Genomic DNA, 16,659 nt, shown 5'->3' on the forward strand with positions numbered 1-16,659 from the left:
CTTGAGGACATCCGAAGAAAGGGGAGATTCAGCCCATTATTTGCAGCCTTTTAAATTGCCGTTAAGTACATATAAAATCCACCGTCGTAACTAGTTTTAAGTGAGCAGTTCAGTGACATTTAAGTGCAACCACACTGCATCCCCACCACCATCTCCAGAATTTACCATCTTCCCAAACCGAAACTCTGTCTCATTAAACACCAGCTCCCTGTCCTCCTCCCCCAGCCCCTGGCTCTGTCCCTCATTAACTCTGACACCTCCTTTCTGCCTCGGAATCTGACTCCTCCAGGGACCTCGTATCAATGGACTCAGAAGTATTTGCCTTTTGGTGAGTGGCTGATTGCATCAGCATTATGTCCTCAAGGTTTATCCAGGTTGTAGCCAGTGTCAGAATCCCCTCCCCGAGTAAGGCTGAGTGATACTCCTTCGTGGGGGCGGGCCACCTTGTGTTTATCCATGCATCTGTGGGGGGCACTCGGGTTGCTCGCACCCTCTGGCTGTTGTGAATCATGCTGCTATGAACGTCGTGTGCAGATGTTTCAAGTCCCTGCTTTGAGTTCTTTGGGGTTTGTACCCAGAAGGGGCTTGCTGGGTCATATGGCAATTCTCTGTTTAATGTGTTAGAAACTGCCAAACTTTTTTCGACAGTTTTTCTGTGTCACCTTGACCCAGGTGCATCAAGGGGAAGGGACAGCAGTCGGAGCTCGGCTCACAGGCGTCTTGGGTAGAGAAAGCTCACCCTGGGGTGCTGTGGGCCCAGAGTTCTTCCCTGTCGGTTTCTCTCCTGGCTTCTCTTTTACCCAACATGGTCGAGTGACAGGTCAGTGTTGCCAGCTGCAGGTCAGGAAAGTAGTTTGCCTTGCAGATGCACAGGGGCACAGAAGGAACACACACCAGACTCTCACGCCTGGCAGAACTGCAGAAAAGTCGTGCCTCAGTTCCCTTATCTGTAAGGTGAGGAATCAGAGTTCTCACGCAGCAGGGGTGGGGGCTGGCTTCTACAAGAACGAAATGTGCTGGTATGTCAGCCACTGCTGACTGGCAGCCTGGGCACAGGGCTGGGGGGCCAGGTGCCTGACACGCCCCAGACCTGCCCTCCCTCTCCGTAACCCTGGCAATTTGCTTAGCCTATCAGCGCCCCATATTTACTTCACACTGCTGTGGAGAGAATTAGAAGAATTAGATGCATAACCAGACTGGAGCCATCAGCACCTCTGCAGATAAAAGGTGTGGCCAGGATGCTGATTTTGGACCTGTCGGGAGCCGAGCTTTGTGCTGGGCTCGGCTTTGCATGTCTGATCACCTCTTCTCCTCACCTGGCCCTGGAAGGTGGGGCATCTCTTATCAGCATAATTTTACAGAAGAATTAGCAAAGCTCTGAGCCTCTGAGCAGCTCACCGAAGGTCACTGAGCTAGCAAATAGCAGCACCGGGACTCAAAGCCTGGCGTTGGTCACCAGAGCCCAGGTTCCTGGCCATGCTGCTCCCTGCCTCAGTTTCTGCAAAACAGAGCATGTGGCCCTGACCTGTCTGCCTCACAGAGGCATTAGGGAACTGAACTGTGCAGGTGAGCATCTTTCGTCAGCTCCAGGGTGAGGGTCCAGTTCGGCGAGCCGAGGCAACAAACCTGTGCCCTGTGCCCTGTGCCCTGTGCCCTGGGAAACTGTAGAACACGCAACCAAGCCCCCAGCTCCCTGCTGGTCCCTTTGAATATTTCAGACCAAAGATAGAGCCAGAAGGGACCAAGGGAAGGCTGGGGTGCTCCAGGCCGAGGGGACACTGGGGCAAAGGCCTGGCATTGAGGACACTTGAGTGTTGGAGAAGAGAGAAATCGGTGCTGTGAGAGATGGGCAGGCCTGCGGACCCAGACCGTGGGGACTGCCGCCCCAGGGAGTGTTCAAGCCAGGCCACCACTGGTGTTAGGTGGCTCCCCAGTACGTAGCCGGGAAGCCCGGTGGGGCTGATTCCAGGAAGTCAGGGATGGGGGCACCATCACGGTATAGGGGAGACTGGCTCCCTGCCCCGCCCCGGGCTCGGGTTTCCCCACACCCCTGAGGTTCACCCTCTTCCTGGGGCCTATTCGGCTGGTCGCAATGCAGGGAGGTGGGAAATAGCCATGGTGGGTGGAGTGAGGTGCCCATCCCTCCCACTGCCCTCCTCGGGGCCCTTCAGGGGAGTCAGCCAGGGGGTCGTGAGTGGGGGAGGGAGAAAGGTCCTTTGAGGGGTGAGCCGAGGCAGCTCTGCTCCCCTCTCCCGTTCCTCTCCTCCTCTCCCTTTGCCTCCCGCTTCCCACCCTCTACCCTGGATGGACCCTCTGGGCCCAGGGAAGGTTCTGGACACAGGGCCGAGGCCACGTGTGGTGTGCCCAGGTGGGTCTCTCCACTTTTGGTCTCCACCTGTCCAGGACAGCACAGCTAGAAAGAATCCAAAAATACCTCCTGGCCCAATTCACCTATCCTGAAGAAGAACAGTCAATCGTAGGTCCCAAATCAAGGGACAGTGACTTCCCAGAGATGGCAGGGGTGATGGGATGCACCGGGGACTGGAGCCAGAGATGTGGGTCCAGATGCCGGCCCCTCCCTTGATGGCTGTGTGGCCCTGGGCAAGCCACTTACCCTCTCTGAGCCACTGTTGACTTTTCTGTAAAGTTGGGCCTATAATAGAGCTCTTCTGATGGGCATCTGTGAGGACTGAATGAAATAGGAGCCCCCTTATCACATGGGAGACCCACAAAAATTAGGGGTTCTCTGAGAAGGTGGGTTTCCACAGCCATGCTGGGCCTTTACGGCACCTGGACATGCCCTGGTGTCTTCCCTGCTGGCTCAGGGCCATCTGGTCTTTGGAGGCCAGTGGGCATGAGGCTGTCGGGGGCCCAGGCTTGGCTGGAACCCTAGGAGAGGTGTGTGTCTGCAGTGGCGCCCGGACAGAAGCGTTCCATTGAGGCTGGACGTTTTGCCGGTGGGGGTGGGAGGCGGCTCAAGCCATCTTAGGACAAAAACCACCTTTCGCCTGGGGGCTGGTCCTTCTTTGCTTTTGTTCAGTCAGATGCCAGGTCTCTGCCCCCCGGGCCGGGCTGAGCCTTCTGCTGCACCCTCACAAGATGCTTCCGTCTGTGTGCGCAGGTAAGCCTGGACTTACATTGGCCTTGGTCTGAAAACCACTATTTTTTCTTGGGAGACACATGCATTTCTTTGACCCAGGGGGCAGGAGGTCGGGAGGGAAGACTTCCGTGGAGAGGGACCAGGGCTCTCGGGCGTCACTCATGCCGTCGGCCAGGCAGCCAGCGCACGGGGCCTTTGCTCAGCCCAGCTTTCTTCCTTCACGGGTGGCAGGTGTCCCTCAGGGACCCCAGCTCCTTTTCTCTTCTGGCCCACTGTCCTCGGGGTCACCTTCATCCCCACGTGACTGAGCCGCTCCCTTGCACTTTTTCAAACCCAAATTTGAAAATCCAAAATTTTAAATAGTTTTCATAAATAGTACCAAGGAACATAAATCTAGTGTATTTTAAATGTTGACATTTTTAAATTAAATTCTTCATCACTCTTTTAAATGTATCCAGTGGAGTCTAAAAACTATAATGATTTGATATCTTTCCATCTTTAATTTTTAAAAAAATATCATGAACAAGTTTTACCCCAATAGCCAAAAATGTAAATCCTCTCCTTTTTTCATTGCATTTATATTTCCACTCTATTTCCACCACCAATTTTATCCAAATGGAGGTAATTTTAACCTTGAAAACCTTTTCTGATCGCCCTAGCATAGCTCTGTAACGGAAATGATTCTTGAATTGAAGTATTTTAAAAGTGAATCTCTTGTAGTGACGTTAAACATTCTTGCTCTGCATTTTGTTGTCATCATAGGTATTACAGCATGCTCCCAACTCCTGACTTCTCACGTCAGAGAGGGTAGCCGGACAGGCACATCCCTGAACAGAGAGAAAGGGCCAGAACCCAGCCTTGAGCTCAGGGGCCGCCACCATCCTTGCTTGCTTTCTGGGAGAAATCATCTTATTCTCCCGCGGGATCTGGGAGACAAGGTCATTGAATGAAACTGCCCTGCCTCTGGCCTCCTCCTCCCCGCAAGTCATCTGCATCCCAGGCTCCCCAGTGGCAGCCCTGTGTTTCTGCAGCTGCCCTTGGCCTTGGCCTTAAAGACAGGGGCTGCTCCCAGGCCAGCCAGAGGTGAAGGAGCACAGCTGGTGTTTCATCTTCACCCATCGTTTGCTGCCCTGAGGCTCTTGCAGCCAAGGTGAGGTCTGGGCAGGGCACACAGCTTAGCCACCGTGAATGGGAGGCAGGGAGGAGCGCCCCCTGGGCCTGGGGCCTGCCCAGGGAGGGGCCTGTCCTGGGAGAGCACACCTTTGGAGCACATGTGTTCCTTCAGTTTGCCAGGCCAGAGGAGGAGGCCAGCAGGTGAGGCGCCGGGATGGAGCTGAGACGTCTTGGAGAGGCCTTGGCCTTTCACGGAGGCTTTGCCTGACCTCTCAAGTCCAGCCCCCCACCCCACAGGGCGGCCATCGGAAAGTCCAGGTCCTCTGAGGGAGACGGGAGGCACTCCCCACACGGCCGGGGAACAGAAGTGCGCGCCGGGCGGTCCTGGGCACACCTGCCCTGTGCAGGCTCTCACCCGCCCCACACCGGGCCGAGAGCCTCTAGCTGTCGGACTGTGCTCAGGCTGCCTCCCTGGAGGGAGCCCTGCGCCCCAGGCAGGGCTCAGTGCACCCCATGTGCTGGTGGCAGGCCCTGCCCTGGACCAGCTGAAGTGCTGGGTGCGAGGCAGGTGGTTTAAACGGCTGCGTCCGGCCCGTGAGAGTGACCTGCAGGCAGGGGGCTGAACGGGGGCAGGTCCACTAACAAGGGCAGGGGGAGGTCGTGGGAAAACTCAGCACCCTGCTTCTTGTTCCCTCCTCTGCACCTTGGGGTGTGGGCATCGTCGTCAATCCCATGCAGGAGCCGGGGGCCCAAGGCCCCAGGGGTGGCACCCCAAGTCCCTGCCGTGTATGAGAGCTGTATCTCACATGGGGGTCTAGTCAGTGTGGGCAAAGCAAACCCTCACTGGGACAGGCGTGTCCTGGAAAACTTCTGGAAGCCAGCAGGTCATGTACTGGGAGCAGATTTTGCTCCAGCGATGCGTCACTGGCTGTGCCCACAAGGCTGCCCCCGGCCTGCTTGGGGGGCCCGTGCTGGAGTAAAAACACTCTTGGGTGCACACTGGTCTCCTACATTGGGGGGCCCTGGGCCAGGCCCAGGCCCCTAACTGACAAATGCAGGCTCCCTACGCCAACATCTCCCTACGCCGACATCTCCCAGAAGGCCCCCTGGCAGGTCTCATCTCCCCACTCACTGGCGCTGTCGTTATCACTGCCATCGATGGCGGAGGCCACAGAGGTCCCTTCTGGGGCTGTGAGACCCTGGGCGGGTCCTTCCCCTCAGTCCTCCCATCTACAAAGTGGGGCGTCAGTGGCAGGGCAGGCAAGAGGCGGCGCCTAAAGGAGTGGCCGCTCATTCCGGGTTGCTCTCCCAAGCCAGTCCCACCTCTGCCACCACCCATGGGGCCTTCCCACTGCTGCCAGGCCAGGGACACTGGCCCTCCGGGGCAGCCCGAAGGCCGTTCCTGGCCCTGTCCTTGGTGACAAGAGGCCTTCTGCCTCTGCCGCCTGCTCGTCGACATCCCACACGCCTGACTCTAAGCCTGAGATGCGGCTTCTAAGCCAGGGCAGACCCAGCCTGCTATTCTAGGGTCTTCTGTCAACTATTTTGGCAAAGACCAAATGGCAGCCTCCTTTAAAATAGACGCTCCCAGCCCGGGGTCATTCCCTGAGAACCAGGTCAGGTCGGGCCGGCCCCCCCCAGCCGCTCCCTCCAGCTAAACCCAGACCCAGGCATGTGGGGCGGCCACGAGGGTCCGACTGAAATGCCGATGGGCAAACGTGGGGCAGAAACCAAAATAACACCCAGCCGACCCCACGAGGTGCCCCTGGCTTCTGTTTTGCAAACGCCCGCACTTCCTTGGTGAGATGACAGGGCCGAGGCGGCCAGAATGCCCAGGGAAGCGGCCCCCCACCGGCCCCAGCAGGGTCACTCCGCTAACGTGCATCGGGGGAGGCAAGTCCTGCTCGGAACACGCGCCAGAGAAATGCCCTGGACCCAGGGGTCCTCCCTGCAGTGAGTGCCTGACAAACAGCTCTGATAAACAAGCCTGCTGCCCTCGATTTCCCCTGCTGGGTGAACCGCGCATTTGCTCAGATAAACTGTTTGGGTCCCTTAAAATCATTCACATATCATTACAAAGGAAATTTCAAAAAAACACTCTAAAATAATTCCAGCAATAAAATGGCTCTCCTTCAGATCTTCCTGAAGCTGTCACACCACAGTCCAGAGGCGTCGGACTGCAGGGCCGCCGAGGCGTGTATCCCTCCACCAGGTACCGAGCACCGGCCATCGACTGAACTAAACGGACCCCCCTTCAGCAGGATGCTTTTCCTAGACATCGTAGCCGCCTTGGCCACCCCCTCTTCATATCCTGATCGTGGTGGCAGTGGGCCTGGTGTGCAGGGACTCCTCCGCCCACCTCGAAGCTCAGTGAGTCATTCAACAAACCTGGCTGCACAGCTGCATAGGCAGGCACAGGGATGTGTCAGAGATGCCACCACCATCCCCACCTGGGTGGAGCTGCCACTCCAGAGGGAGGAACAGGCATGGGGTGAGTCTTCAGAAAGAGGGGTCAAAGGGCCTACGGGTGGAGAGTGATGGTGGCAAGGAGCCTTAAGCTGGTGGGGTCAGGGAAGCACCTGCAGAGAAGTGGCGCCTGGTGGACCTGAAGTTCCTGTTGGGGTGGGAAGGGGGACTGAGACAGAGTGTGGGGCCTGGACGTGAGACGCAGGGGCCTCTCGGGAAAGGGCAAGCAGCCCAGGGGGTACACCGGGCAGCTGAAGCCAAAGTCTTGTCACTAGCAGGGCAGCGGTCAGCGCTGTGTTGAAGGCAGGGCTTTCTGCTTTCAACCCACGTTACACCAAACGCACAGGGTCTCTGAGCCTCTGGCCGATGCCAGCCCTGCCGCCTCCCTTCCAAGCTGGAGTGGCCCCAGGTCGGAACAGGCTGCTGGGACCCAGGGGTTCAGGCTAGGCCTCAGACGTGGTCCTTGACCTGCTCAACCCAGTGGCCACCCTGGGCCTGCCTTCACCCTGTGGCTCGTCAGGGTTGCTGAAAAGTGGTGGCGTGGCTGCCAAGTAGGAAGGGGGCTCAGGACACAGAGTGGGAGCTGAGACCTGGGAGGTGGTCCCGGGGGTCTCCTGAGTGTGGGAGGGGCATGCTTACCCTGAGGGCTAAGAGCAGCTGTGGGAGGACCGCGGCCGGAGGCCGGCTCCCCCCACCTGCTCAGAGGCTTGTTGCCCCAGCACAGGGAGGGCGGCGCACAGCTCGGCAAGGAGCCGGGCAGGATGTACCTGCGGCTCTGGGCCACCAGCTCCGTCCCCACAGCTCAGCTCTGCTGGCGGCAGCTGGAGCCCCACTGCAGACAGCAGGTGCGCGAGCAGGTGTGGCTGGGAGCTTGGAGGACTCCACTTACTAAAGAGGGCGGTGGGCCGGCCTTGGCCCGCAGGTGGGCAGACCCCTGGTGGGGAGGACGGGTGGCAGACAGGGCTGAGAACCAGTCCTGTGGCCCCACTTAGCTGCTTGCCCACCACTACTGGCCTCCGTTCAAATCCCCTTGAGCAGCGTTTCTGCCTCTCTGGCCCCCAGGGGAAAAGAGCCGCCCCAGTCCCCGAGAGAGGGACGTGCACAGCATCACGGTCACAGTGGCCTCTAACCAAGTGCATTCCATGGGCCTCCTGCTCATCTCCTGCGATCCTCACAGCAATGCTTCTCAGAAGCTGAGGGGGAAACTGAGGCGACGCAGCCAGGCACATGCAAACTGCAGCAATTCGATATCCTGCAAGGAGACTCCGACCATGCAGACCCTCCTGAGACCACGGGGCCATCAGCACAGTAGAAATCCTCTCATATTTCACAGGTGATCAAGGACCAGGGAGCAGGACCGAGACCTCGCTCGGCAGTTCCGGACAGACCGTCTGAAGGCGCGCACACAGCAAACTGAGCTCAGAGTTGTGCGTGCTGGTGCATTCCCTCACCGTTTCCTGGGGCCCCACCGCCCCTAATTTGACAGTATTTCTTTTTACTAAGTTGCTTTCACCAGGTCTTTCCAGAGCAAAGCCAAAGGACAGTGGGCCAGACCAGGTGGGAACAACCCCAGCCCCCGCTGCTGCGAGGTGTGTGAGTTTACTGAAGGGAGACCTCCACCCCCATAACCACCTGCTGTGTGACCCTAAGCAAGTCACTCACCCGCTCTGAGCCTCAGGTCCCTGCTCTCCAGGTGGGGATCCAACAGGACCATGGGTGAGGAAGGCAAGAGCCCTCTGCAAGGCCCAATGGGGCTCCGACCTCCCTGTGCTGGCACTTCCTGGAGCTGCGTGGGTGTGTGCGGGTGGCAGGACCCTGTGGTGGACACGGAGAGGCCCGGGGCTTGCTCTTCAGCATGGGTACTACAGGCCGGGGAGAAAAGGGCCTCTTGCCGTCCCACATTACACCACTGGCCCCCTGACTGTGTGACTCTGCTTCCCAGGACCCGGGGCTGCAGGAGACAGCCGACAAGTCAGCCCAGGATGTTTGGTTTCTCACAGGCCATTGTGATCCCAGGAGGCAGGGGATGTGGACACGCTAGAAGCAGTGACCGTGGCACTCACAAGGGGCCCTGCTCTGTCCATCCTGATCGCCCAGGCCAGGAATGTGGCAGCAGAAAGGCCCCAGGAGATGGAGGCCCTGATAGGTCCCCAGGGGAGGGGCCACTTCCTCTGGCCGAGGGTGCGGGTCACGGTCAGTGGGCCCAGCACAATACGGGAGGGGTGGGCGAGGCCCAGAGCCCTGGCTCCTGATGGACGCTCAGAAGCAATCTGATCCTGCCACTGACTCTTTAACCCTCTATGGCTCCCCATGCCAGTCAGAAAAGGCCTGATGGCTTTGGCTGTGCCTACAGGCCTCGTCTCCCTGAACAGCACCCACCACGCTCACTGGACTCCATCCCCACTGGGGACCCTCCCACCACCTTCTATGTGAGGCTGACCACCCTACTCAAAGACAGCTTATCTCTAGAAAGCTGCCTGACCCCCAGGCTTCCTTAGAAGCCCCTCCCTTACTCCAGGGTCTAGCACAGTCTCCACCCACGCCTGTACCCAAGGGGGTGATAACCACTGCCTCCCATGCACCCTCTTCAGTGTAGGGGACACCTGGCACAGGCAAAGACTCAATAAATACTCATTTGCTGAATGCACAGATGAAATGAACCATCCCGCAAAGACAATTTTTGTTTTCACTTAATAAATATACCCTGCCGTTTTCCCACACCATTCTGAGGTCCTGTGTAAACTTCACGAGTTGTACAGAGGATGGATATACCATGGTTTTCTTATTATACTACTCTGTTCTGTCTCTAATATTAGGTGGCTTCTGGTTTATTTGTTTTTTCCCCCCCTTTTCTATTATAAACAATGCTGTGATGAACATCTTTGCACATAAACTTTTTTCCCTTTATTTGGGATTTGCTCTTCAGAAGCAGAATCTCTGGATTCAGGCCAACAATGTTGGATTGTAAATTTATGTCCTTGAAAATATCAGTTTATGCTGACAGCAGTATGTTGGAGTCTGTCCATTTAACCATATCTGGAGCAGCATTGGGTGAATGGGTTTTTTTTAGTTTTGTTTTATTTTCCTGTTAGTCTTTATTAACTTTTCTCATAAGCAATGATACTGGATTTTAATTTTATTTGTAAATAAACTTCACTTTACAGTTGTTCTAGATTTATAGACCAGTTTCACAGTACAGGGAGGGCCCAATATACCCCACACTCGGCCCCCTGCTGTTAACATCTTACATGCGTGTGCTACATGTGTCACAAGCAATGAACCAATATGGACACGGTGTCATCGACCCGCCTTAAGGAGATCCCCTTGGCTCCCCCTCGCGCCCTCTGCCGCAGGGTCCTGTCCAGCACAGCACGTCACATGTGCTCGCCACACCTCCCTGGCTCCTCTTAGCCATGACAATATCTCAGACTCGCTTCACTTTGACGTGACTTGATGGCTGTTGCCCCGCCCTGGCAGCTGAGAGTGGAGCATGTCTCCATGGGGCACACTGGTGTTGGTGTCTCTCCTCTGTGCCCCTCTGTCTCTTGGGGTCTTGATAGTTTTCCTAGAAATCTGAGTGACCCTAGAGGTCGTGAGCAAGCACCCTCTCCTGTCCTGGCCGGCTCAGCCACTTCACGCACACCTGTCCCCTTTGCACCTGGTCTGTCACTTCCGAGTCCTCCCTGATGAGCTCTTGAGAAGATGGGTGCTGGGGTTCGGGGCTTATAAGCAAAGCCCATGTTGTTAATTATATTCCTCAGCTGGGAGGGGGAGCAGGGGAGGGCCAGACCAGGGGGTAAAGGGTCTTGGGGGCGGGTCAGCAGCCCTTTAGGAATATCAGGGCTCTCTTTCCAGGGTGGAGCTGAGGACAAGTTCTCTGTCGAGCACAGAGGGGCCTCTGCCCTGCCCTCAGAGCCACGGCCCCTGACTCAGCCTCTGACCACACTCATATAACATGCAAAGGCCCTGCAGTAGCCGCCCTGCCTGCCTCTCCAACCCCGTGCCCCTCTGCCTGTGCTCCAGGTGGCCCCTCGGCTGGCCTGGCTGCTTGGGCCTGGGCCAGGACTCTCCCTACCACAGGGCCTTTGCACTTGCAGGCCACCCTCTTTGCACAGTGGCTCCTTGTCACTCAGGTCTCAGCTTGGATGTCAGGCACAAGCTGGCACTGAGGAAGTCAGTGAGCACCTGGGAAAGGAGGGGATGGAAGCAGTGAGGAGTGTGGACTGTGCCAGCCAGGTCGTCCCTGCTACCAATGAGATAGCTCCATCTGCTGCAGGAGGGAGCCATGGGGCACGGCCACCGCACAGTGCCAGCCCTGAGGGCAGGGCCCCATCCTCATCCTTGTCCTGTGGGTGGGGAACTGGGGGTAGGGCCAGGGTGGGCACAGCAAGGAGACTGGGCCCTGGTCAGTGGTGAGCTTCCTCCAGTGCTGAGGGGTGGCCTCCTCTTTGGCCAGTGCCAGAGCTCAGCCTCAGCCTTCAGCAGCACCTCCTGCAGGGGCCCAGGCGTGTGGTGGGCCATCTCTCCAGGAAGCTGCCTGGCCCCTCACAGAGGCGCCACATCAGGGGCTCGAGCCAGTGACCTCTGGGGCCTGCCTGCCTTAGAGGACCAAAGACCTTCCCCCCGAAGCCTTCGCTGCCTGGTTTACAAGGCTCTCCAAGAGGAGGTGGGGCAGGGAGGGGCACCCCTATTTTACAGGAAGAAGCAGGATCTGAGGGCCAAACAGCCATCCTGCCTGCACAGTGGTGAGTGAGGGGGAACCGGATTTGAACTCACATCTGTCGGCTGGCCAGACGTGGGCCCTGACCATTGAGACCCAGCGCTGTGTAACCTCAGGCAGATGGTTTCACCTCTCTGAACTATTTTCTCATCAGCAAAATGGAGATGACAGTAACAGCACATACTTCCTAGGATGGTCATGAGGCTCGAGCGAGAGCACCTGTACCCAAGCTCAGGCCTTCCACACGCTGTTAGCCGTGACTGGCAGGGCTGAACTCCATTCCTGCTCCAGTGCCCTCTCCCCCACCCGCCTCCTGAATCATGGCAGGGTTACGCTCAGGGGCAGAAGGGCTGCCTGGAGATCAGACACTGCCTCTGGGTCCAGCGTGCCCACACCTCTTTGTGAGGTGCTGAGCGCCCAGGCCCTGGCAGGAGCTGGGCAGGGTGCTGAGAGCCACACCCTGTCCCGCTGCAGGAGGGGTCTGGGGCCGGGAGCTTGCAGCGCCCATGGCCAGGTCAGCTCAGCAAACTGTGCAGCCAGTCTTGTGCCTGGCATGTGGCCCCCTCAGGACCCAGCAGCACCCTCCCCTACTTCACCTCCCCACTCCCTTGGGGTTGTGGTTCTGAGAAAGGTGCTGGCTTGGCTGGCAACCCTCTAAACCCAGGGGAGGATGGGAGCAGGTGAGGGCAGCAGCCCCTGCCCCTGCCCAGGGAGGGGCCTCGGATGCCAGCCGCTCTGCATCCTGTCGGAAAAGCCTCTGTGCACCCGGGGCACAGGCTAGGGAAGCTCTTGCAGCAGAGGCTCTGACCTCCAGCAGGTGGCTGGGGCTGAGCCGGCAGTAAATCTTAGCGCTGCTCTGGCAGCACGGAGGACATCCAATGGGCCAAGCATTCTCCTCGTGTTCCTGACGCTTGAAGAAGCTGCCAGGGAGGAAAGGACTTGACGGTCCCAGGATGCACACAGGTGGAGGAAGATCACAGTACCTGCTCTAGGGAGGCAGAAGCTCCCTCCCCTCACCCCACCCCCCGCCACAATCCTTTCTTTATTTAATAGAAACCCCTGGCTTTGCCTGGTTCATCGCTACCTGGAGTAAAGACTACATTTCCCAGCCTCCCTTGCAGCTTGGAGGAGCCATATGACTGAATTCTGACCAATGGAAGGTAAGCAACTCTTGTGAGTGTGGTTTCTGGAGAGTGTCCTTTGAGGATGGGGACATGCTTATCTTCTTTGAGGCTTCTGGGTGGGATGTGGATGGGATGGCTGGAGCCCAAGCAGCCACTTTGTACCATGACATCACAATTCACATACCATGAATATGGAGGGAATAAATGGGAGGAAGCTGGGTCCCTGGTGAATGTGGAGCAACCTCATCACCCCTGGACTTATTTTATATGAGAGATATACACTTTTATCTTGCTTAAAGTACATGTATCTTAAGTTTTCTGACCTTTGTAGCTGAGCTGAATACTAACACAAAGAGGGAAGACAGACTCCCTGGGAGGTTCAAATGGGGCCAAATGAGCTATGAATCCAAATCCATTTGGTTCCAAAAGCAATCTTGAGATGAGGCCACAGGTGGGTGAACACTGGAGGGACCCAGTCTGATACTGATGGGGCCAGGGATGCCCCAGACTAGGTGTTGGTGAGCTGGGGGAACTGCGATCCCTACTCCACTCCACCCTGTCTGCTTCCAGCAGTAGGCCCAAGGTGGCCCCAAGCAATGATGCCCACATTTCAGTGGCAATGACTTTCCCAAGACCCCTGTACCTGGGTGGAGGTACTGCTTCTTAGCCCAGCTCTCCACTTGCCCTCCAGCCCGCAGAGAGTACGCGTGTTGGTAAGGGGCAGCCGGGGCTGTTGTCTGTCCCCAGGGTGGCAGGCACAGTGACCTCTGAGACTCAGCTTCTACGCTCAGGCTTTGCCACTGGAGGCTTGAGGCTTTATCCCTGAGCCTCAGTCTCCCCACCTGTAAAATGGGGACCATAACAGCCAGCCTTGCAGAGTGACTGGGAGAATTCAGTGTGCTAATGGGTGAAAACATGCAGCCCATAGCAGAGTACCTGATGTGTGACTTAATAGGCATGAGTGACCTGTGGAGCTGTCCCTTTACATCAGAGCTCCCTGAACGCTAGTGCCCCACCTGGAGAGCTTGTTGGCCCACAAGTGCCAGGCTCTTCCCCGCTGCTCTGATGCAGCAGGTCTGGAGTAGGACCTGGAATGCATTTCTGACCAAATTCCAGGTCAGGAGGCCACAATTTGAGGACCGCTGGTTTAAATTAAGGCAAAATGTGAAATCGAGCCTGTCCTTAAAACCCCCCGAGCCCTTGCCAGGTTCTGGAGTCAGGAGGCTGGGCGTAAATGCAGGTTCCAACCCTCGGAAGCTGTGTGACCTTGGGTAGGTGGCCGCCCTCCCTGAGCTTTGGCTTCTCATCTATCACGTGGGGAGATCTGAACCCGCCTCAAAGAGCTGGGCGGAGATCGCGACACCGCGAGAAGCTGGGGAAGCAGCCCACACGCATTCTCTTTTCCCTCCTCACTCTTACTGTCATCATTTTGTACAGATAACTCTGTTCTCAGCAGGGGAGCAGCTCTGTCTCCTGTCCAGTCAGCGAGAGCGGGCGCCTGCTGTGTACCCTGCCAAGGACCCAGGCCTGCTTGGGCAGCCCCCGTGGTCCTCAGTCAGCTGGGACCACCTGGGGCTCGTCCCCGAGGCCGCTGCCATCTCCTGGTGGGTTCCAGCACTGCGACCCGGTGCCCTCCCAGACCACTTGGGACAATGCTGCCCTCACTTTCTGCCCTCCACTTGTCCCCAAAGAGTGGGGAGGGCTCCACTAGTCCCACTCTCACAGAAAGACCTGCAGACATGGCTGTGACAATCAAGTTTATCGAGATGCAATCTGCATACCATGCAGATCACCCAATTAAGGCGAACAATTCAATGAGTTTGCATTCATGGCACTGTGCAGCTGTCACTACATTGGTGTTCAAACATACCACCCGGCAAAGAAACCCTACACCCTTTATCAGTCTCTGTGTATCCTCCAAGTCCCCCCAGCCCCTGGCAACCCTTAGTCTACCTTCTGTCTCCACAGATTTGCCAACTCTGGACATAGTAAGTATGGGGTCATAAGGATGTGACCTTTGCATCTGGCTTCTTTCATCAGTGGAATGTTTTCAGGGATCACCCATGTGGTAGTGTGGGCCACTACATGGCTCCTTTTCATGCCCAAGCCATACCTCGTTGTATGGCTAGAGCACCCTTTGTTTATCCTTTCATTAGTTCAGAGACATTTGGGTTATTTTCACTCTTTGGCTATTATAAACAACGCAGCCAGAAACATTGTGTGAACTGATGTCTTCGGTTCTCTTGGGCACCTGGGAGTGGCACTGCCAGGTCACGTGAGTCTCTGCGTCTAACACTGTAAAGAACTGCCAAGCCCTTTTCCAGAGCGGCTGCACCACTGGACCCTCCCCTTGATGCCCTGCCTTCTGAGGGTGGTGGTACAAGCGTTGGAGCCCAAGAGACCTTGAGACCAGCCCTGACATGCCCCTTGATGGCTGCGTGACCTTAGTGAAGCTGCTCAATCTCCCTGAGCCTGTTTCCTCATCTGCAAAAGGTGATGACAGAATGTAGCAGACGCTGTTCTTGGCCCTCGCTGTCCCATATACAGGTACCCCCAGGGCTCCCTATCACAAACCCCTGAATATCTTTGGGGAGCAGGCCATAAGTTCAGGGAGTGACTGTCTCTGCGAGCAAAGAGGGACTTGGGTTGGTGGATAAACAGACCGGGTGCCTCAGCCCTCAGACGGGTGACTGGTGTGGTACCAGTGAGGGCACCGTTCACTAGGTAAGTACAGGTGGTATCAGACGCTGTAAGACAAAGTGAGAAGGGCACAGTGGTGGGCACGGACCTGTGGCAGGGAAGAACGTGGGAGGAACAGAGCAGTGGGCAGGGGATGGCAAGACGAGCACCCTGGTGAATAGACACTCATCTGGAACAACCCCGCAGGCTCACTGCCTGCGTGGAGGCTCCGTCTGCTCTGTGGAGACAAGGATCTGAGCCTCCGTGTAGATGTGCCTTTGCCTGGTTAGAGTTCATGGGGGATGCAGGTCAGAGAGGAATGGTTCGTAAAGGAAAAGGGACCCGGTTCCAAGGATCAAACAGGCAGGGCGGGTTTCCCCAACCAGCCCACTCCCATGTACCCAGACAGCACCCTCCCAGGGGCCCAGGAGGGTGCGGGGCAGGGGCTCCGGGGATGGCCGTGTGTCTCTGGGGGAACTGGGAGGTCAGCCTCACTCTGTGGTCCCAGCAGCCTGGCCTGGCCTGGAGAGAGGCTCTCCGAGGCTGCAGGGCAGATGGGGGCCAGGCGGGGACCCAAGGCCAGTCCGTGGGCCCTGGCATTTGCCTGTGTTCTGAATCCAATCCCAGGTCAGCTGCCTCACGGAGCTGGTGGGGACTGTGAGCCCCGCCTCGTAGGGAGGGCCGAGGACCATCATGCCATTAGATGTGGCACGGACCTTGGAACGGCCTGGCACTGAGGCGGGGCCCGACCCAGGGCAGCTTTCCATCCTCCTGACCGGGATGGCTCCCCACCACGCCAGAGCCAGTGGTGTCGCCGCAGCTGACGTGGAGCCCAGCCGACTGCATGCCAGGCCCCGGCCTTGACGCTTCAGCTGCATGGATCTCCAAGACGGCCCAGGGACGGACGCTGGTGCCTCATCGTGCCCATTTCACAGAGGAGGAAACTGGGGCTCAGAGAAGGCAGAGCTCCTTACCTGGCTTCACAGCCCGTGAACGGAGCCTCGAGACTGGGTCAGCCTCGATGGGCACCCAGCCCGGCCTAACTCCGCGACCTGGGCACCAAACAGCCCTCGCCAAGAATCCAGTCCATCCTGTGCCTCTTCTCCCCCACCCATGCCCACAGCCTCTCATTCTGGGCCTCTCTGTGTCCCGGGTTGGCTCTGAACGGGGATGAGGCTGTTGTCAGGATGTGGCTGACCACAGGCACTGGCTCTCGGGAACAGGTCCTGACTGAGGGGGTCCCCCTGTCCTGAGAGGGAGCAACCATTTTTCCTGAGTTACTCCAGGTCACTGCTCCCAACCAACTATCTGAGAGCTGTCCCCCGTGAGGCTGCAAGCTCCTGATGGACAAGGACAGGACGCTTTACCCATGTGGTTTCCTGCTCAGTGGAGGGGCTGGCATTTGGCGAGCATATCCTCAGTGGATGGGTGGGTGGATGAGTGGGTGGACGGTGTGG

The sequence above is a fragment of the Manis pentadactyla genome, chromosome 9, assembly GCF_030020395.1.
Source record: "Manis pentadactyla isolate mManPen7 chromosome 9, mManPen7.hap1, whole genome shotgun sequence".
In the NCBI taxonomy this organism is placed as follows: domain Eukaryota; kingdom Metazoa; phylum Chordata; class Mammalia; order Pholidota; family Manidae; genus Manis; species Manis pentadactyla.